We start from the raw sequence: 22205 nt of genomic DNA, 5'->3' as shown, positions 1-22205 counted from the left end.
GAGAGTTCACAACAACAGTTCTGGTTGGGAACAGCATGCCTTTGAGCCTCCACATGGTAGGGTGATAAGGGCTGGCCAGGAGCAAGCATCTGGTGTCATGACAAATTTGCAAACCTTTTAATTTGTTTCTGTTTCTCAGGAGGGAAAAAACAGAACCTCTGTGATTCTTCTTTTTTCCCTACGAAGTGTTCTGGGTGAAGTTTGTGGAGAAAATCTTCCCTGCCAGATGCTGTCTACATCGTGGGTTTCCTCAGTTCAGAGCTGAACCTCCCACCAGTTGCGTGATCTTCGGGCTATGGGTGAGTCTGTGATGACTTTCTTCCTTCTACCCAAAAGCTGCGTCCCTAATGCTTCATGTCTTCCCAGCAGTATAGAATATCCCTGATTAGGATATTGTATGGAGAAACAGATATTCTGCTGTTAAAGATTCATTGCAATTGCAATTTTCTGACAAATGGAGTTTTTCTGATCTTCCTGGGAGTTGTAATGGCAATAGCTGGTCTGAGTGCTCAGTGTTATGATGCGTTCTGTGATTGACTTGAAATTTGTACCTGGGGGGTTTGGAGTAAGAGACTGATGTTGGTATTTCCTTCCTTATGAGACGTGGTGTTGCTCTTGTTCTTTGGAAATCCTCTCCTGGAGGCTAGGAGTACCTTCAGAGATCTATTCCCCTGATGCTGCTGAGCATGGAAACCTCAATAACTGACTTTATTGGGATGGTTTCTGTTCACATGAGCTTTGCTTTCATGTACTTTGGGATTATTTCCAGTAGTTCAGTGTTTCTGCAGTGAAGTGACAACTCAATCTAAGAGATGGTCCATCTTCCCTTTTCTACACCCTTTTCTACCTTTGTGCTTTCCATTGGTCTCTATAGTTTCCTAATTTTTTGTAATCTTTCATCTTTCTCATTTCAAGTATCCACTAGTTTTGATCCTTACCAAAGAGCTTATTTTTATTTCTCAACCCTTTTGGTCTCAGATAAGGGGATTGATCTTAACACTTTGAAATCAGCAGTCATTTGACCATAGGCTTTGGAGACAGTTAAGCTCCTGAGGGCCAAAACAGTGAATACAGAACAGAAGCAGCCTTGATTTAATATTGTGAACCTAATAAGCCTAATCCTCTGCTTTCTGTTTGTTTTTTTTCTGCTCGGACATGGCCTACTGTACAGCATTTCAGGTTTAGGGGCATTGAGAGAAATCACCGTCACTTTCCAGAGCAGACTTCAAAGGCAAACTCACTTTTCCCATTGCTTTTTATCTTCCTTCTATTTCTGATGCATACTTCATTTTTTTTTTCCATGCTGCCGCTCCAATTTTTGCCCACTTTTGATTTCTCTATTAACATTAATTAGGCTCATGAGCTTGATCACCAGGTGGGTTTTCCCCAAGCTTCCACTGTTGTACTTCCCATCAGCAGCAGACTTGCAAGGGAATTTTGTTAAGCTGCAGAGAGGAGCCTAATGTTATTGGATACAGAGTGTTTCAGAGCTAAGTGTGTTTTATATCAGTTGAATTTGCCAGGAAGCATTATTGGCTTGATTATTTTTAAGCAGACAGGCTCGAGGGCCCTTGACCAGCATCGGGGGGCAATGAGAGAAGAGGGCCGTTAGCCAGGGGAATGATTCATACCTCTGGAGCTCACCAAGTGCTTGTGTGTCTCAGGGAAGTAGCTCTGCATCTTCCAGCTGAGGAAAGTGCAGAGCAGGGAAAAAAAAAATAAAATAAGAAAGAGAAAAATAAATAAATCCCTGGATTCATTTCTGGAGAATCTCATCACATGTAAAATCAGCTGCTAGGAAGGAAGATTGGCACACACCTTTTGGACATTTCGTGCATGGTTTTCCTGGGCAGGTTCTTCCAGCATTAAGTTTTTCCTGTATTGAATGCTAAGTAGCATAAAATACGAGCTGTCATGGGGTGAGCTGCAGCTTTTGTAGCCTTTGTTTTGTGATGATTTGCATATTCAGAATCTGCCTTGGGTCGTCTTGTTTTTATCCTTCTTTTAAAACTGCATTTACCTGAAGAAGGGTTTCATTCTGAGTGCACCAAAATAAGTGTTTTCTCTGCAGTTGTCTTTAATCTGACCAAAAGAATGAACACTTGGAGCAGAAAACCTTCTTTGGGTCCTACAGGGCGTTAGAACATCTCAGGTACTGGCTGCTGCTTTAATAAAAGGATAGGATTTCCATTTACTTCAGGCAGGCTTAATGTATTGTTCTTGTAGTGAGACAGTCAGAATGAGTCAGGAGCCAAAGAATACACTTTATAGACACAAATAATCGTAAATTCAGAATGTCACCTTTAGGCAGAGGCATTTTTATTATTGTTAGTGGAGCTGCTGAGTAGGTTTGATGTTTTATTCTCTTGAGTACTAAATGTTCCAGAGTACCACAGCCCTATCTTTATCAGGCTCACAAGGAGGGAGCACAGCCAAACTTGCTTCCTATACTTCTCTATGATTGATAGCAGATGGCATGCTTTAAAATAAACCTATCCATTAGCAGTCCTCAGTGTTTTTACTCAAGGCATTTACAACTGTCTCAACCAGAAAACACATTTGCTCCGCAAGCTCACTTCAGTCTGCAACAGCTGTACAGGTGCAAATCTTTCATTAACTCTTAAACAGTGGTGAAATAAACGTTGCACTGTATTTTATTTTTAGTGGAGATGTTGTTTCTCAAAGGAGGAGTGCATTCTATTATTCTCTCTTTGCATATGGCAGAGGTTCATGTTAACTGATGGAAAGTCAGAATATTTTTCTTCTGTCCTCCTTCAAATTTTCAGGGTGAGATAAATGTGGATGTATGTAGGTGTACTCCAAATGGCAATACTGGGGGGTTGTAACTGGGGACTGGGATTTCTGGGGTCTCCCAGCTCCTTTTCTCATACAGCCCCATGGGTGAGATCCTTCATTTTATCCCCACCGCTGCTTCATCCTGGGGCTATTTGGAAAATGCAGGGTAAGATGCACACACACATACATACGTATTCAACCTGATTCTGAGGTCAATTCTCAGTAAATAAATTACTAAAATCCATCCCTCTATTCTTTGCTTAGATTTCTATGCGGTAGTCACAGAGGATGCTAAAATTGGCCTGGCATTCCTGCCAATACAACAAACCCTCAAGCACCTCCCAAAACATTAGTGCACCAGCAGACAGACCTTTAAAATATTAGTAGCAAACCTTTAATATTAGCATTTAGCATTAATATTAGACAAGAACTTAAAATATTAGAGCCAGATAAGACAGTATTAGCAGGGGTATAGGAGTCATTAAGCAGAATAACCATCGCTGACTAAATGGATGCTGAAACTTTTACATGCAAGCTAGTGTAGATGATAGGGACTTCACAGAGACGAGAGGCTCCTTTCATTTAAAAGGAGGTTGGAGAGACGAAGGTTAGGGATTTGAAAGCTGGTAAATAAAACAACACAGCGGGACAAGTGATATGGAACGTGCCATCTCGTTAGCAGCGATCATGTCCTGTGTTATTTTTCGTAAGCTTAAAAGATAAAACAAGAAGACTGGCAATATTCTGTTGCAAATAAATGGAAATTGGGGCATTTTTTGTATAAATCTAAAGTTGCAGAAGGAGAATACAAATGCGTTTTCTCAGTACTGGAAGTCCATGTAGGATAATAGAAGTGCTACAGTAATTTAGCAGGATGGCCTGTGGATTTCATGCCCTTTTTCTGTCAGGACAAGGAAAGTCCAGGGAACCTGAGCTTGGCATCATGGGGGGAGAGGTAGAGGCAGCCTAGGGTCTGCATTGTGCAGTGCTCCAGAGAGCAGCCATCACCACTGCTCATGTCAGCTCCTCCCGTGAGCACCTGGAGGATTTGGTGCTAAATGAGATGGGGGGAGAAAAACAAGACCAGCTGTAGACATAAGAACTTTAAGAGCATCAGTGCTTGCTTCCAGCTAATCTCTCCTGATGACTCCTGTAAGCAGGCAAGGCTGGTCGGTGCTGTTAATTATTCAAAGCCCCGCACCAGTTTCATAGCTGAGTAGTGTAAGAGGATGTGTAGTGTCCCCATTTCTCAGTCTGTCTGGGGAAAGGCACGAAGCGTGGCTTCTCCTGCCATCCCTGCCTGCCATCCCTCTTTACAGGTGGGAAATGTGAGCTGGAGAGAGGCTGCAGCCATCCCCATCCCTTGGCCATCTGGCACTGTGAAACTTCACCTGTCTCTGTAGGGCCCGATAAGCAGAGTGCAGGGAAGGCATCGTGAGAGCCATCCTGCATCTTAATGTAATGAATGCTCTGATTTGAGGTACTGTGCCCTATACTTTTGTGTGCAGAATAATCCAAAAGATGTCCAAAATATATGATGTCTCCGTTGTTGATTCTTCATCATGGGAGGAAGGGGAGGGAAAGGCATGTGCTTCAAGGTTTGCATTACATCCACAGTGTCCTCAGGCAGTACAAATAGCACACTTAGAGAGTTATTCATATTTTCACTATTTATCATTTGCATTAAGATAGAGTGGAAAAGGGGTGGCAGTGGAGTCATGTGCAGCATGAGATACGTATTCCTTATGTTGTTTGCTGTCCCAAAGAGGCTGCCAAGGCATTTTAGTACATCTTAACCGTATGATGCAAAGCAGTTGGAAAAAAGTAGAAAAATATTCACAGCAAAAAAAATTTATTGCAATAGGCTCTCTTGGATCTATGCTAGAAACAAGTACCAGTACAACACTGATGTTTGAAATGCATGCCTTATCTACACCCAGCCAATGTACCTGCCATTACAGCTTCTTTCACTTCCATTAGAGAAGGCAACATGTATTTCCTTATGACTTGGAACTGCTGATTGACTTTTTTGTGAAATTGAGTTTAGTTTTGGAGATTAGGTCACACAGAGCTCCTTTAGCTTTGAGGTGGGAAATGAAACATCTCAACTTGTGTTGCACTTAGAGATGACTTCTCTGTTAGCTTCTTTTGGTCCACTGGTGCTGTGGGAGTAGAGGTACCCAGACTGAAATGATTTGCAGCCTTCCAAAGGGCAAAAATAAATGTGCATGGAATAACTGTATGTAAAATAGCATCTGCAGCACTCAGAGTCCGGTGCGTTTGGCTGCCACTGGCCTCACTGTGGCTATTTCCAGGAGTCAGAGTGCACAGGTACCTAAATATCTACGGGCACTGACATGTACTGTCCTCCAGACAGGCTGGGAAACGTTTTCTTGTTTAAATGAGAGCCATATTCAGCCTTAAAATTAGGCATATTCTTAAGTGCATATATGAGCTGGGGGCCAAAGAACACAGCATATTAAGATAACACAGATCATTGCAAATTATGTAGGGGCTATACAGTATAGTTCAATTTAGTAAAGAAAAAAAAGGTCCTTTTATCCCCCCTTCAAGCCTCTTTATTTATTAATGACCTAGAAAGATGTGACGTTATTAAGACTTGAACCAATTTGCCCTGGATGCCATCCAGCACAACCAGAATCAGTGTTGCTCTGTAATAGCCCCTTTTTCTGAAGGAAACACCTAGTCCCAGGCCTACCCCAAGCTGGTGAGTGCTGGAGGGGGGCCCAAGGCTTGCAGAAGGGGAGGGTGGAGAGGGGCCATGCTTAATCCCCAGTAGATTTAGCCTTTTGGCGAGTAAGATGGATTTCTGATGTTGGTCTCCATGCCATTCATAGCAGTGTTCCCAGTAGTAAATTTGTGCCTGCACTAAAAATCCCCCTCTCATGCCCCCACTTCCTTGCCAAAACTAAGCTCAACTAAAATAAATCATATTTTAGGAAGCTAATTGTGCAGCCAAATAGCAGAAAGGTATTGAAAAACTGTTGTGTGCCTAACATTAAATGAATTTACATTGGCAGTTGGGAACGTGCATAACAAAAATAAATACAGAGACATGGCAAAAGTGTAAGCAGTGGAATTTAAACAGAAAAATGTATGTAATGCCAAGCATTGGGAATGGTATCCAAACTTACTGCAGAACTAATATTCTATGCAGTCACTGCACACCATTTTTTACAGTTAAAATACATTCTGAATGAAGTTTGCTTTTTTATTAGTGCATTGTATTTCTTGGAAAACTGAAACATGTCAGGATGTGCATTTTTTCTCTATTCCTAAAGCTTGTATACGTCTCCTCACCAACCTGTGGGCAATACACTAAGAAAAAAAGGGGAAAGCACTGGCATAGGCTGCCCTGTAGAGGAGTCACTATCTCTGGAGCTGTTCTAGAACCATTGGGGATGTGGCACTGAGGGATGTCATCAATGGACATGGTGGGGTGGGTTGGTGTTGGGCTTGGGGGATCTTAGTGCTCATTTCCAACTTATATGAGTCTATGAAAAAAAAAAAAAAAAAAAGATGAGGAAGAAAAACTCAAACAATTTTTGGAGAAGATTTTAGAAGTTTCCTGATGGATCGGCATCCTTGAGATTAAACATCCCCATATGTAGGTTGACATTTGAAAATGTAAGTCTTACGAAAGATAAGATGGAAATTAAGAGAAATGCAGCCTTAAATATTTGGAAGTATGACTTCCTGGTTTGCATGGCAGTTGGCAAAACTTTAAGGGGAAAGATGCATGTGGTATAGGGCACTCATTTGCCTAAAAGTTTCCTCCTGTCACCTAATATTTTGCTGCTCATCTCTTCCACACCTTTGGAGGAGAGCTGCAGTATCCTCTCTGTGTTGCTTTCAACCCCTCAGACAGATGTTTTAGATCAATTGTTCAAAACGGGTCAGTTTAGCAGTCAGAAAACACTGTCAGAAAAGATTTGTGGTAGAGAAGACAAAACTGTGAAATAAAATTGAACTTTTATCCCCATTTGGATGGGAACTGTGCATGGCTGGAGCTCCCATGGGGATGAACACAGTGGCCTATCATGCTTTGAAAAACCAAACAGATGACAGGGCTCATCTGCAGCCATCAAGCAGCAGCGGCTTCTGAGAAATGGTGTGATCACTATCATGCAGTGCAGCAGGAATTAAGGGAAAGATAATCATGGGAAAGAGGAAGGTCCTTCTGCAGCAAGGCAAGATGATGGTGAATTCCTGCTGGGCTACAAGCAGCACTGCTGCCCTTGCAGTGAAGGTGTGACAACACAAGGCATGCCATCACTGCTGGACTTTGAGCCATGATTAACGTGCTAGCAGTGCTGGGTGTCAGCATTGCCTGACTGCAATTGGCCCACCTTATTTCTGAGAATTCAGGGTAAGGAGGGTGCTGTGCTCACTGTGGAAGCCATGAGCCCTTCAACAAGACAGAGAGACCTCAACCCAAAGCCCTATCTGTCTGCCTTGTGTATGTCAGCACAAATATCCAAATGAACTCTCTTTCCCTTAGAAGGTGTTGTTGTGTGCTGTGTCCCATGGTGGCCTGCTCATAGGCTGCACTGGAACTCTGCTTGGCATCATTCCTCAGCCTATGCATGTTGCATGCAATCGTAGTATAATGGGATGGCTTGGGTAGGAAGAGACCATAAAGATCATATAATTCCATCCCCTTGCCATGGGCTGTGTGCCCTGTATCAGCTCAGGCTGCCCACGGCTCCATCCAACCTGGCCTTGAGCACCTCCAGGGATGGGGCAATGCCATGTCTGCAATGGCAGATGTGCTCCTACCATGGGCTGTGCCTCTGCCCCTCCATCACTACTGTGCCCTGCATGCCTTGCTTTTTGGTTGCATTGTACTTTGTTTCAAGATGTTTTGCAGCATGTTGCCTTCGCCTGCTCGCCTCCCTCCGTCTCCGTGCTGGATGAGTTTGCATTGTGTGGTGTTTTCCTCTTCATTTATTGCAAACAAATCTGGTCTCTGCCATTTGTTTACTCTTATACTCTGTCTTTATGCCTTGGTATGCATTTTTAATTAGATGCGCTTCAGTTCTTTCACTGCTTGTTAACACTTTCAGATGGAAAGTGCAGTCCCCACCAGCTCTGCTAGTATTCTCTGTGTGGAGGAAATGCAGATTTGTTTCTTCTGCTCCTGATTATTATCCAGTACCAAGATTTGGGCCAGCCTGCCTGCTGGGTCCCTGTGTTCCTACTGGGGGATGTTAAGATGGTCACCCCTTCTCAGCCAGTGTAATTGAGGGCGCTTTACTCCAAAATTCTCTGCATACAGAGAGAGGGTGTTTGGGCTATTTGCTTGGACTGTTTTCAGGCCTCAGCAGCTCCAGTGTGGATGTGTGATATAGAGGAGTCCTGAGCAGAGCCCACAGTGTGTGCTAATCAGCTATGTGCTGTCCCAAGCCCTTCTGCACACTGAGATCAGGAGCATCATGGGGATGTTGGCCACAAAATAAACAGAGGATAGATGAGCCTGGATAAGGATACTGCAGCCCCAAGCACAAGGCAGCATTCACAAAAAGGCATCTTTCTTGAGTGCCACTGTTGATAAAGCATCATTTCTTTTGCTTTTAAATAGCGTGAGCCCATTTGTGCTTGTACTATTTTGTTCTGCTTCCGTATCTCACTCTTGCCATGGGCAGGGGCCTTTACTCTCCTTAGTGCTCTCCTAGACCACCAGCTTTCTGGAGATGGTGTGGGAACTGAGATGGGAAATCTTGACCTCAATCCACCCTTCCCTTCCAGTTTGCTTGCCCTGCTGAAGCATTCAGTCACCCCCCTGTTTTGCCAGAATGTGTGTGTGTTCTCCAGGATTTAAGCTCCTGAGAGGGATGGCAGGACTGAAAAGAGGTGAAAATGTCTCCTCCCATCTCTGAGAGCGTTCCCTGACCCCACTCTCTGACTGGGGGCGAGGTTGCCAGAGGTCAATATCCACTTCAGTGAGTAGAGAGATCGATATCTGCTGAAGCCAGTGCCCAGGATTGTTTCCTCTTCCTTGCCAGCACTATATTTTACAGAGAGCAGCCAAGAAATATTCCTCCTCCCTTCCAAGAAGGGGGAGGAAAAAAAAAAAAAAAAAGGAGAAAAAGAAAAGAGCTTTGTCTTCATAGTTTCTCCCCCCAGGAGGGCATTGCATTTAGCCTCTGCTCTGCTTTTTGTTATCCATTTGCATGGCACGATGTTTGCTTTGGCTGATGGGGCAGTGCTGGCTCCTTGGCCAGGGGTGGAGTTCTGCCGATACCCAGCAGTGTGCAGAATGGGGATGTTCAGCCCTAGGTGGTTTGGGGATGCTGGGATGCAGAGGACATCCCAAATGTTGGGGTTTCAGGTTGGGAGCACCGTGGTGGTGGGAGCAAAGCGTTCAGTGCTGAGCCTCCAAAAAAAAGTCACTCCACGGAGCAGCATCATGTTGGCAGGACGATGAAGTGTACGAGCTAATAGGGCTTTTCCACTTTAATTTCTATTTGAAAACGACTCTTGGTTGCTGTTCTCATACTCAGCACCAACCGTTCCTTACGCCACACATCAGATTTTTCTTTCTTTTCTGCCCTTTGCTTCATGGAGAAGTCTTTAAAGCAAACAAACACCAAACTATGAGAAACCAAGGGAAGATATGGACCGGCCCACTCATTAGTGCCGGAATGTGGAAACTATGAAGGCTTCTTTTTTTATTACCAATGCTGGAAAGCACAGTCACCGAATGGGCTGGAATACAAGTTATGCTACATGCAGTAGTTAAAAAAACCTGCAAAAATGGGTGTAACCCGTGGCTGTGGTACAACTGGCCTTTCAGCCCCCACTTGAGATTCGTCCATCCCAGGGGGAAACTGTGGCTTGGAAGAACAGCGTACATTTAATTTCACTCGGAGAACTTATTGGAGTTGGCACTTCAAGAAAGACTCTGAAGTATATTTTTTGTCATGATGAGTGGCCCCCTCACCACTGCGTTTGATTGTGTTGGAAGCAGAAAAGTTAAATTCTTATAAAATGATGATTTACAATCCCTGATGATCCAGGTAGGGTGCGTGGATTGCGCCAGTGTGGTTATGGGACTCCAATCTCATCCTCTCTCATTGCTGTGAGAAAATAAAACCGAAATGTAAAAAAGCTGAAAACACATCCTCTGATTGCTTGGGGAATTTTCTTACTCATACGTTATCTTTCCTAGTAGTTTAAGTTATTTTGTCTCCACTAAAACCCAAAGCAAAACACTGCCCTGACACTTTCCCCTTGATTTCTGATCTGCAGCGGCCAAATTTATTTTTATCTCGTGTCGTCTTTTCCCCCATGGTTATGCAAATCCTCAGAATAAGGGGCAAGGGGAAAAGCTAATTTTAAAGCCAGTAAATTCCAGTGAGAGATTTCTTCAGTGCCTCCGAGCGGGACTATCCTGGGTGCTGTTGCAGGGCTGTGGCTACCTCCAAATAACACAGGGATAGGTGCCAAGTGGGGAGGCTGAATATTTTCCTTGTAGACACATAGCTTTGCCCACAGGACTGAAGTCTCTTGCCTTAATGCTCCATTAAGCTTCTCTGGAAGTACAAAGCTGACTTAGGAGGCACGCGTTGGTGAAATGTACCTCAGTGCTCCTCAGAAGCTCCTCATGGAGAGGTTTGGCAATGGATGAAGGTGGAGCTCATCAGAAGTATCTTCAGGAAAATATGGGGCATCAGCACCACATTCCAGCAAACTTTCTCTGTTTTGATTATTACATTCTATATTTTGATATACTTTTTCTTTCTCATTTTTGCCTTTTTCTTTTTCTTTTCTTTTTTTTTCCCCCTGGACAGTGGATGTATTTTGAAATATTGAATTCCATTTTCTTCTTCATTTCTCTATCTTCTTCCCCTTGATGCAATCTTTACTCAAATCTTTTTAATTCTGCATTTAAATCTAACAATACAGTAAGAGATACTCCACGGGTTTACAGGCTGAAAATTCAGGAGTGTTCACCCTGGAATTTGCTTTGTGAGCAAACTCAAGTGTGTATGCAAGTGTTGGAGCTATAGTCTGTAGTTCAGTTTTACTGAAAATACTGGAGGTAATCAGAGTATATGGCAAGTGTAATGGCTTCCAAACAGAGCACTGTGCTCTTGTTCACAGTGCTGGTGCTGAGTTAGTTGATACAATTTGTGGTCCATGTCTGGAATCACAATCAGATCCTCTTTGCTCTCCCTTCGAGTGCCCTTGCAATGCTCATTACTTCAGCAAATTAACTAGAGTCTGCTGTGGGGCTGAAGTTTCTGTATCCAGCAAAACTCATGAGCCCCTCCTGGTGTGATGTATCAAGGGGATGTAAGCATATCTGTAAATGCTGTGTGGGTTGGGAAGTGTTTAAATACCCATGGAGGCCTTTCTCTGTTCTGAGGAAGGGAAGAGGAGGATGTGAATACTGATGGAAATAATTTAGGTGCAAGGTCCCAGGTTTGGAAAATTTGGCCCATAAAATGTGTGCGCTAGGGGTGCTTGTGGTTCTATAAGATAACAAAATGCACAAGTCATGTGAATTAATCTCCTGAGTTACTGCAGGGGCATATTGTGTTCACGTTTATGTTGCCTGATTAAGCTGCATATGAATTTACGTCCCAGCCTTGCAGCCTAATAAACCTATATGGTTTAAAATGCGTGGCGGGGGCTTTGTGCGTAAACTGTGCTCTCATGAAGCATCGTGTGCATGTCTGACTCTTCTTAGAAAGAGTCCCATTCCATCTGCAAACGAGTGTCTGAATGCCAAAATAAGTAGGATAAATAATTTGCTTCAAATATGTGTTTGGGAGCTTTCAACCTAGATGCTCTCTTCCAAAGCTCAGCTCTTCATTTGCAAATTCTCCGGTTTGTTCAAACTTTTGGACTCCATTTGATCTGGCTGGAAATGAGAGCACATCAGGCCTCGTACGTAATCAGAAAATGTCGTGTGAAAAACGAAGACTGCTGGGAGTAGCATCTTTGTGGGATTCCAGCTAAACCAAACTCGTTCGGTGCTGCTCCAGCCCTGAGCAAACCGGCCTCATGTCTGCATGTGCAGCCTGGGCTGCTCCTGAGAGCGGCTCTGGGAAAGAGTTAAGCCTGTTCTCCTCTCCTAGTTGGCAGAAAGTTTGCAGTTTAAAATTACATACTGACTCTGGTGTAGAGACACAAGAAATTATAGAGCAGACACTGTCCAGGACAACGTATAATTTAAAATGTACTAAAGAATGTATACCACATGGCAAAGTAAGTGAAGTGCTTCTTCAAATATAAGTGTTTTGCATAGAAAGGCTGTAATTATCCACTCCTAGGGAAATGTTTGCATTCATTCTAAATCAATATTTACTATTCATCTCTTGTGTTCAACAAAACAAGGATTTAACATTTTTTTGTTTTAATGAGGTACTAAGACTACAATAATGCTAGAGTGTAATTGTCTTGATACAAAATATTGCTAAATTGTGTTGCTATTTTGGGAGCGAGCAGTTTTTAAAAGGAGGGGGTATCCCTGTTTGTGCCATGTTCCTGCAGTAACACAATCCAAGCTCAGCCAAGCAGGGCGGCTCACCACTTCCAAAGCGGAGTTAAGCCGCCTCTCTGTTAAGGCCCTTAACTGGGATCATTCGGGTGAGTCCTCTGTCTCCCCCTGAAAACATCAACCTCTTTATAATGATTCCTTTTCAGCTGGCCTCTCGGCAACAAGCAGAAGAATGCCATTTCTGTTTTGGGTTTAAGGTTGTTTACTCCCCCCATCATCCTTCGGAGAGGCAGCGAGAGCTGAGTAATTGGGCTGCAGTCATCCCTGCACGCTACTCCAAACCTGTTGGTGCAAATGGGGTTGTCCAAACTTCACCCTCCAGGAAGAATTTGGGGATGTTTTGTAGAGCCAGAGCTTTGTTCTTTATCTTTTTTTTTTTTTTTTTTTTTTTTTTTAACATATTTTTGTATGCATTTCCTGGGCACTGCACAGTGTTGAAGTGGTCCTAAAATCACACAAGGGCAAGCAGTACTTTAAGCAGCAGGACCCTGGTGAAGTAAGGATATGTGAGATGGGGCAGAGCTTTTGGAGGAACACCACTTTTAATCACAACTTTGCAGCTCTGCTGTGCTGTGATTAAGAGGATGCCCTTGCACCAAGCTCTTTCTCCTTGAATTTACCTGACATGTCTTAACAGAGGTATCTCTCCAACCACTCTAACTTCAAAAAAGAGAAACCACACCCCCCAAGCATGTACTTCTGGCAATGATGTGGCTCCATATGAATCAAATCAGATAAGTGGAAAGACTTTGTTTGGAAAAGCCTTTAAAATCTTTTTTTTTTTTTTTTTTTTTTTTTTTAAGAAAAACCCTTTACCTTTTATGCTTACACTCTGCCCACCAGGCTCTGCCCTCCCTTTCCCAATACTAAATTCTCCTACTTCTGCTGCTAGAATTCATAGTACAAATGTGAACTCTTGAGTGAATTTCATTCTTCTGTTCAAGAAGATAGCTTTGTTATCTTTTTTGTTTCTTACAATAATTAAAAAAATAATAAATCTGAAGTCGTTCTTCCAAAAAAAAAAAATCATGTACATAAATAGGGTGAATAGCCCTGAGAGGAGAGTGCTCTCTTTCTCTAGCAAATGTTATTGAAGCTGGTGTTTTAATTCTCCAGATATCTCTTGGTGTTCAGGGTAACAAAAGGCTGTGTAGTGCCTAATCATTCAGCAGAGATGCAGGAAAAAGCAGAAGGTTAAGAGCAAGTTCCTAAAGTCTGTAAAATCAATGGGACGCTAGAAAGGGAACTGAAGTGTACCAGAAGGGACCTCTTGAGGGTCATTAAAAAAAGCAGAAACTGATTATGAACAGAGCTTTTACCCGAAGAACTGGAGGGGGCCGGCAAAACCATTCTACTGCACTCCAGTTAAATGTCTAATAGTGGTGACATTTTCTACACAGCCCATAAAGGATAATGAGGATGGCTTTGATAGCTTTCGAGATAGTTGTTCTTGTCAGTGTTCACAAAAACATGATCTGAGCATGCACTCAGAGCACCCGGGTTGAGATGACTGCATGTAGACTTTGAAAGGGAAGATGGCAACCCAATATTGGGCATTCCACCTTTGTGTTATGCCCTATCTGTTGCACAGGAAAAAAAAAACAAAACTGTGTCAACCTAAAAATACAATGGAAATGGCCACAGTGACAAAGCTCAGTGTTGTGCTTAACTAACATGGCACCTCACCTTGGTGTGATGGTTATGTGCAGAGCGATGTTGGGCGATCTCGCAAACATCAGCCTAGATTCTCTCTCACTCCAAAGTAGGAGAGAAATAAGATTTTAATCTAAAGCTTATCATAATCCATCATTGTCAGCAAAATTTGGATCAGCCCCTAATGACTTTCTCATTTTCTGTGCTGGGACAGCAACCTGCAGGCAACCTGCCTGTCCCATGGCATGTTTGTGCTATTCCTGCTTTTGACCCTGATCTGTGAGATTTTGGTGAATCACTGTTTTACTATGATTTATTTTCCAAAACAAAAGAAAAATTAGGGTAAACTTGCATATCTTCCTGGAATGCTCTAAAAAATTTTTTTGTTAGAAAATGTTTGAAATGTCAGTGAGATGATGCTTTAGAAGTTTAGGGTGATCTTGTTCATCTTAATAAGTAGCTGGTTCATTTTTGGTTTTGGTCTACAGGGAAGATGTGTGGAAAAAAATAACAGAAACATTTAGAGTAAAAATCAAGTTTGAGTTCTTTGTAAGAAACAAACCTTTTTTTAATGGAAATAAACATTCATGGGGTGAATTGCATGTGAGTCTGTTTACTAGTGGTAAAGCTGAATTGTGAAACTTTTGTGTCACTGCTCTGTGATTCCAACTATCTTCAATTAAGAGAAAAAAAAATACAGGAAAATCAGGTGAAAGGAATGCATGGAAATTGAAGTCAAAGAAAATATTTGTTGTGGTCTTGGCAAAGTGAATTTTTTAAGCTGAAGTAGCTTTTAAGCAGTTAGTATCTGCTGACTGAAATTACCAAGTGACATGCAGCCCCAGATGGAGGACTTGAACAGCCAGTGGCCATCTGGATTTTGGTCTTTACAGGGTACACTCTGTTCTGGCTCTCACCTGGCCTGTGGACAGCCCTCCATCTGTCTCTCCTGCCACCGTCAGCCTTGAGTCAGAGTGGGGAGACCTGTGGGGATGGTTCCTCTGCTCACATCAACTCCAAAGATTCCTGAAGCCTCCAGAGATACAATCACTGATGACTTTTGACCCTTGAGTTGTTGCCCTGATCTAGTTTTCCGAAAGGAGGAAAACTTACTGGGATAAAACCCACCTTTGAGCCACAAGGGTCTTGATACACAATGGTTTCCAATGAAACATATGGTGTGGGAGTCTTGGCATCTGAAATGCCAAGAAAATCAGACTTACAGAGAAAAATTTGTCAGTAGGCTTTTATATGTATATTTTTTAATATAGTTGTTTTCCTTAGAAGGTGTAAAAGATATCAGGCCCAACCACAGAGGCAGTTCACTGACAAAATCCAGTTTTTAAAGTGAAACTATAGTTTGTTAAATTCAATGAATAAAAATCATCTGACATAGAGTGGCTCTGTATCTAAAAATGAGCCAGCCTCATTTAGTCTATTTAAAAATTGTGTATTCATACTGCTTGTATGCCAAGTTCAGCATGATGGAAATGAAAATGGTTGAGGTATAAACCCTTGGAAAACAGGGTTTATAATGGAAACAGTAATTGACTTCTAACTACCGCATCAAAAATACAATACTATAATACAAAGCCTAGCTCTTGGGATCTCAGCTCCACTTCTAACCTCAGGTTGGCAGAGCAACACCTCACCACAAAGCTAACTAATGTTTATAGCTTGTTTTTTTTTCTCTTGCAAAAGGAACATGGCAAGTGAAGAAAATTTATAGGAACAGAGCGAAGTTGGCCAACAGTTCAAATGTTCTCTCTTGTAAGTAACAACATTCTTCTTCCCTAGATGAATGTATTTTGGCTGATAATTTTTATCATGAAACTTGAATCAGAACTGAGCCTTACTCTCATCTTTAGAAATAGTTTGAGTGTTCCTCCAGAGTTCACACACTTGGTTATCCTAAAAGATGAAGATAAAAAATAGGAAATTCTTTACAGCTCCTGATTTTTCCCTTCCCTGTATGACCATGAATAGCAAAACAGAAAGGCAAGGGGAGATGGCTCTGGGAATGGAACAAAGTAGATTTATTGACCTCATTAATGATGCTTACCCAAGATTGTCATCTTTGCTTAGACCAAGCATAGGTGCCATTTTTGCTGCTAATTATGGTTGTCAAGACATCATGACATCTTGGGTTAGGGTGAAAGTAGTGGTACTAATGCTCATTAGGGGCTGAAAACCTTGGAGGACCAGGAATTTCAACTGGGGAACAAGCTCTCAGCTATAGTTGAGTAAGATAGACCATTCTATAAATATGTGAAATAAAACTGAGTACTCTAGGATCAGCATGCATTTAAAAGAATAAGAAAGACAAATTTTTACTGAGATCATTGTGCCTTCAGTGCTTCAACAACTCTTGCTACTTTGTATATTTTTATTTCATTAAGTTCATATTTTCATTGGTAATGAAGAAAAACAGAGAATGCAGGAGCATTTTGTGTCCGTAAATGACTTTAGTTTTACTTTTATTTTCTTTAGGTATTGATGAAGGTATACAGCCACAATCTCAGATTATGATGTATCTGCACCTTTGCTTCTGCCAATATTATTTGCTGCACTCATCCAGCTGCAGAGAGACTCTACTGGAGGAAAGATTGTGCCCAAGGACCTCCATCCAATGCCAGGTGGGAGGAATGTTGTTGAGAGAGTTGGTGGTTAACATCAGCATCCATTGTAGGCCTTCAAATCCTTTTTAGATTCCTTTATATTTGTGAGCTGTTCAAATCCATGCTCTTCTAGATCTAGCTCCTGCCACTATATCCTTACAAAAGAAGTGGGTATGCCAAAACAGCATAAAGACATCATAATTTTTTATTCTTTCTTCCTATGGGTTCTGAATGTGTGAAAAACTCTTGCAGTACTTGACTCAATGGGCAATAACTGTGATGATGCATTCAATGATTGCAAACATATCAACTGCATGTCCAGTCCGGGCAGCTCAAAAGTCTGCTGGCGATCACTGTTGGTGCACACATGTGAATTCAAGACCTATTTTTAGTCAAATTTCACAGTAAAGTTCCTCTGGGCACTTCTGTGGTATTGAACACATTTCATTGCAAACGATACTATTGATGTTAATGCAAAGAAGATCTGGGACTGAACACAAAGGTTTATTCTTAAACCTCTTTTTCCTGGAGCAAAGAAAAGTTACCTTTACTGGCATCCGTGCCTGTACTCAAATACAACTCCATTTGAAAATGATTGGGAAATTGCCAGTGCAAATACCAAATAAAGACTCCAAGAATTGGCCCTTTACGATGAGTGATTTATGATTTATACTTTGAACAGTACAAGCTATGCATTTCTATTCAGATTTTGAAAAACAAGCCAGGAAAAAGCAACAATAGCTTAGTAAAAAATATATATACGGTCATGGAGTGCCAGTACAGTCTTTGGCAAAGGATCAAGTAATGATAAGGCTCGACTCTGTAGGGACATTAACATTTTTAAAGCAATCTATGTGAAATAAATCTGAGAATATATGCTTAAATTATAAAAAATACTGCATGAATATGTATTTTGTAGCTAACAGCTCCCTGTTGTTTTGGGCACTTTTCCTGCTTTAGTACAGTTTTTGAGGAGGAAAAACCTGACTGGAGCACAAGGTACTTTTCAAGTCCTATTTTAGGTCGTTTGCAATCATAGATTTCCCTATTTTTCTTATCATTTTTCTGTGATTTGCTTTTTTAAGGCTATTATCTAGCTCAGCTTGGCACAGTTCAAGTGCACAACTGTAACCTTTTCCATGACCCAAAAGTCAGTGCCACTCCGTGGGCTGGCAGTTTGCAAATAAAACGTATCCTTAATGAAGTGTGGAAGCTCCTGTTCTTTTCCTTCCTCGGGAGACGTGCCTTAATCTCTGGCTTACAGCCTTGTCAAATGCTGCAGTAAACTGGCAAGCTCAGTGCTGCTTATGGATTGAAATCTCCACCAGGTTGTTCTTTTAAAATCTTTTCTTCCTCCTTTTTTTTTTTTTTTTTTTTTTAAATTCAGAAATACAGCAGCAACCACAGTAACATTCCAGTCCTCAGTCTTTTGTAATTATTAGTTAGTGACTTTTATATATGTTTCCCTTGCTTGAAGAACATGTTTTTCATGTAAGGGAAATATACATTGCTCAACTACAAAGTGTCAAGGATTTGGTTGCTTATGTAGGTCAATCATTAAGGGAAAGAAATAAGATTAAAACCAGAGGCTGTTCTGCGTATTTGAAGTTCCTCCTGAAGATATAAAATTGTGGTGTTTATGCTTATAACTTGTGACAGGTTGGTTAAGTCATGGGCGTTTTGTCTCTCCCATTGTAGAAGCTGAGAACGTTTGGATTTATTTATTTATTTACTGTCTTTTTGCCAGAAGGTGACCTTAAGCTTGTGAATCACATCTGAATTGCTTGCAAATGAGGAAGTACAGTGCTGGAAATTTTGACAGATTCTCGTGCTTGGTCTTTTTGTTATTGTTGTTAGACTAACTGTTGTTAGACTAGGCTTGGGGTAGCTCCCCCAATCTCTGGCATGAACCGAAAAGCTCTGCATGTTTCAGAATCTAAGTTTTGTTCTTATTACAGAGATATGCTATGCAACCTCAGCTTGCCTTTTCTATGAGCATTGCTTTTGTGCAGTTGAAAGAAATCGCTGAGCAGAATTTACTTGTTTGCAATGGCATTTTTTTTCCCAGGCAGGCCTTGGGCAGGGTGCAAAGAGGGATGCACCATTACAGCATGGTCCACAACAACTTGTATTGCAACCTGATCTTTTTCAGAATTTGTGAATTTTTACAGTAACTTGTATTGCAACCCAAAATCTGTGAGTTTTAAGCTCAAGGGGAAGAAAAAAAAAAAAAAAAAAAGAGGTGGGAAAGCAATTATACACTTCTTCATGCTGCTAGGGGCAGGAATTCGTAGTGTTACTTTGATTGCTGTTAACCTGGTTCTGTCAATACTGATAAGTCCATGATGTCCTAGGAAGAGGAAAATCCAATCCATTCACTGATGGGTACCAAAAGAAATTCTGCACTGAAATGTTATCAAGTGATGAATGTTGCTTATTCCATGTCATTGTGCTCTGGAATTGCTGGTAGGACAATGCTCATTTCAGAGACAAAGGCTTCTTGAGAGAAGATTTGCTGCATTCCTGGCAGGATGGATGGAGGGAAATGAAAAAGGGACATCTTGTTCTGCTACCTGTGCTTGGATCTATGCTTTAGCATGCTACCTGTGGGGAACTTGGTGCAGTTTATCCACTGAGTAGATGAGTATTTTTAGGTGGAATTGTTGCAGCTAGGTTCTTCCAGCAAGGAATTTACTTGTCCTTATCATGGTTTTATGTGCATTCTACAAGCACTTGTAGAATACAGTCAATCTCTTTATATAATAAATGTTGCTCTCAAAAGCTCTGTGCCTACAAAGGCAGGATCTTCACCTGGTGTAAACCAGGAAATGCTGACTGAGAATTTGGTCAAGTGCATTGCAAGTATTTATTTTGTAAGTGAAACCCATGATTTTCCCAGATCAGAATGGTTGTATGCTACATTTTAAGTGGTGTTCTCCATAGCAAGGATGGTCTATTCTGTTGTGGAAGGCCACAAAGACTCAGGTCTCAACCTTTCTGCCTCTTAAAATGTTAAGGGAAGGAAGGTGTGTGAACTCAGTGCATCCATACACTGTTGCAGGTAGACAATCTACAACTAGCATGTCATCTCTGCATCTTCCCAGCTTCCTTAAAAACATATATGTAATACTTGTGAGCTGCCTACTGAAAGCAGCAATTTGCAATATGTGAGGGTGATAGTAAGATTTAGGTTGGGGAAGCCGGATGTACAAATTGATGAAGTTGGGATGTGTCTTGTTGGTTCCTTTTTTTCGTTGTTTTTGTTTTTGAGGAAGAAAAAGGGAAAAAACATTTTTTCTAAACACTGAATTTTATATCAAAATGTGCATTACTTGAATGATTTTAAAAGACAGCAAAAGACACCTGAGTTCTTGGGAATAGAAGGAAATATGTTGAAGAGCTCAAAGGTTCAGACAAAAAGAGTGGGAACTCGAGTAGGATGAGAAGTTCAATCTGATTTGTTCAAGTTTTGCAAGGAAGGGCTAAATTCAATCTTACATGAAGTGAGAAGAAAGGACTTAAGGAGCTGCTGGTTTGTGGCTGTAATGCTTTGCTGCTGGATACTGAATGAATGAATTTGGCCTTTCAGATGCTACGTCTGGACCTTATGCCATGAAGGGTATCACTGAGCAGTTTTTCTCTCCTCTACCTGCACAGAGCCGAGCCTGATTAGTGGTGAAGGCCCGCAGCGACCAAGAAAGGTATTAATGTAAGGCCTCCAGTTGTAAATCAATATCTGAAATAAATGGTTCTAAGCGTTCATTATGGAAACTTCATTCTGAGAATAATTATAAGTCTAAAAGTGAAAGTGAGATTTAAGTCCTGGGTTGATCTGCAGAGATTTGGCAAGCAACATACATACTTAATCAGTCACACTGTAGCTTCCATGCTTGCAGCTTGTTTGTTCTGAGAAATACAGCATATTCATTCATCATGTTTATTCAAGTTAGGGCATCTGAGGAGTAATGACAACCTTATTTAGCAAAGTTCTCTGCAGTGCTTTAAAGAAAATACCTGTCAGTGTGAAAATTAGTAAATGTGATCATGGCTTGCTTGACAAGAGCTCAGCAGCTCAGTTTTCTGCTGTGTAAAACTCCGGAGCCTGACAGAGCAGGACATAACTCCTGTGATCACCTTGTTCACAGCAAGTAGCGTTTCTAACTTTGAATTCCTTCTTCATAAGGAAGGCTTTTTGGTAAATTTCTATTATGTTTGTCTAAAGAGCAGCATCCACTTACGATGCTGGAAATTTGGGCTGCATCAGAACAGCATTAGAAATCACTGTGCTATTTACTACTAAACTATTTGAGATGTTATTTCCTTTCTTAAGAAAAAAAGCAATGTTTTATTATCATCTCAGCTTTTGCAAAGAAATAGATTTGCTTGATGACTGTGAGCTGCATACATCTATTTTCCTTATCAAAATGTCAGTGATGTCACCTATAGCATACAGCTACTGGCTGAGTAGTACATACATTGAGTGTGGCAATAGTTATTTTCTCTGTTCGTGTATAGGTTCCATTTCTCCTGCACCACCTCCTTCTCAGAATTGGAAAAAAGAAAAGTAGAAGTAACGAGAATAGCCTTGCTCTTTTTCTCCCTTCCAAGTAGGTAGGAGAAAATTGCTTGATTAGATTATAGGGTCTGTATATGTGTGTAAAGACTTTATTGTGGGAAATCTATATTAGTGCCAAAGCGATTAATGCTAATTAATGTGCCCAAGTTTAATAACAAAAGAATTAATAGTGAACAGCCACTTACTATAAAGTGTTTCCTTGACATTTCTTACTAAAAATAAAAATTCAGAGCATGCTGCATAGATTTGAAGGAAGAAGAAAAAGAAAGATTAGGTAAAGAAAACATCTCACTGTAATTTAAACCATTATTTGTCTGACAGCTTTTTATCTCCTGTCTGGAAGAAATAAACATATTAAATTTTTTATTAAAATAGTTAGACTTTGTAAGAGTATTTTTCCCAGTTCAGTAATAAATATTTATTTCTGCCAGAAACAAAGAAGTTTGTCTGCGAGGCTTTTACTGAAGCTTAGCCAAAGGTACGAGTCTTTTAATGAAGAATACAGCTTTTACAGACTTCAGTATAAATTTTGATGTATAAATAACGTTTCTACAGAGACCTGGTCATCCTCTGGTATTGATCACCTGCCTCCCTGTCCTCCAAGGTATTGGAGCCTTTGATTATTGTTTATGAAGGATGAAGAGCACTGTATCAATTAAAGGATAGCTCTGAAATGCGGAGTTAAACCACAGCCACAGTAAATTTCCAAATAAATAACAACAGCTTAAAGAAAGATTTTCAGGCATACGGGCTGGACATTGGACGTGGCCAGAGAAGGAGTTTAACGTGACCTAGAGAGCTCTTGCAAAATCCTCCTTCTGTTGCTTCTGCTCTGCCTATCCCCTGTTGTGCTCAATTGGCATGGCTTTAAATATCACCTCCTAGCCGTCAGCGCAGTGGGGCAGAGTGTCTGGACGAGATGGTAGGAGACTGGTGTTAGGCACTCAGATCAGAAAGGGGATTGCATCCATTTGGGAAAAAGCACTTGGCCAAAGTGTCCAGCACAAAGCGAAATTCCGTCCTTTTGAAGGAA

At 41.3% G+C, this 22205-nt stretch overlaps 1 long non-coding RNA gene across 3 annotated transcripts in view; it reads left to right on the top strand.

Annotated features, from left to right (window-relative positions):
* Nucleotides 1-147: 147 nt before the first annotated feature.
* LOC128077014 (uncharacterized) overlaps nt 148-22205 on the top strand; it is a 34356-nt gene continuing 12298 nt past the window's right edge. The window contains exons 1-6 of one of the 3 annotated variants that reach the window (XR_008204775.1): nt 148-299; nt 15680-15748; nt 16469-16614; nt 20186-20297; nt 21112-21203; nt 21604-21650. This is a non-coding gene — a long non-coding RNA (uncharacterized LOC128077014). Of the gene's footprint in view, nt 300-15679; nt 15749-16468; nt 16615-20185; nt 20306-21111; nt 21208-21603; nt 21651-22205 lie in introns of all 3 variants that reach the window. The other 2 variants (XR_008204774.1, XR_008204776.1) reach the window with 2 other exon arrangements.

The sequence above is a fragment of the Tympanuchus pallidicinctus genome, unplaced genomic scaffold (assembly GCF_026119805.1).
Source record: "Tympanuchus pallidicinctus isolate F22 unplaced genomic scaffold, pur_lepc_1.0 scaffold15, whole genome shotgun sequence".
Classification (NCBI taxonomy): Eukaryota; Metazoa; Chordata; class Aves; order Galliformes; family Phasianidae; genus Tympanuchus; species Tympanuchus pallidicinctus.
The sequence above is the reverse complement of the archived record's forward strand: the minus strand, read 5'-3'. Positions and strand labels throughout refer to the sequence as shown.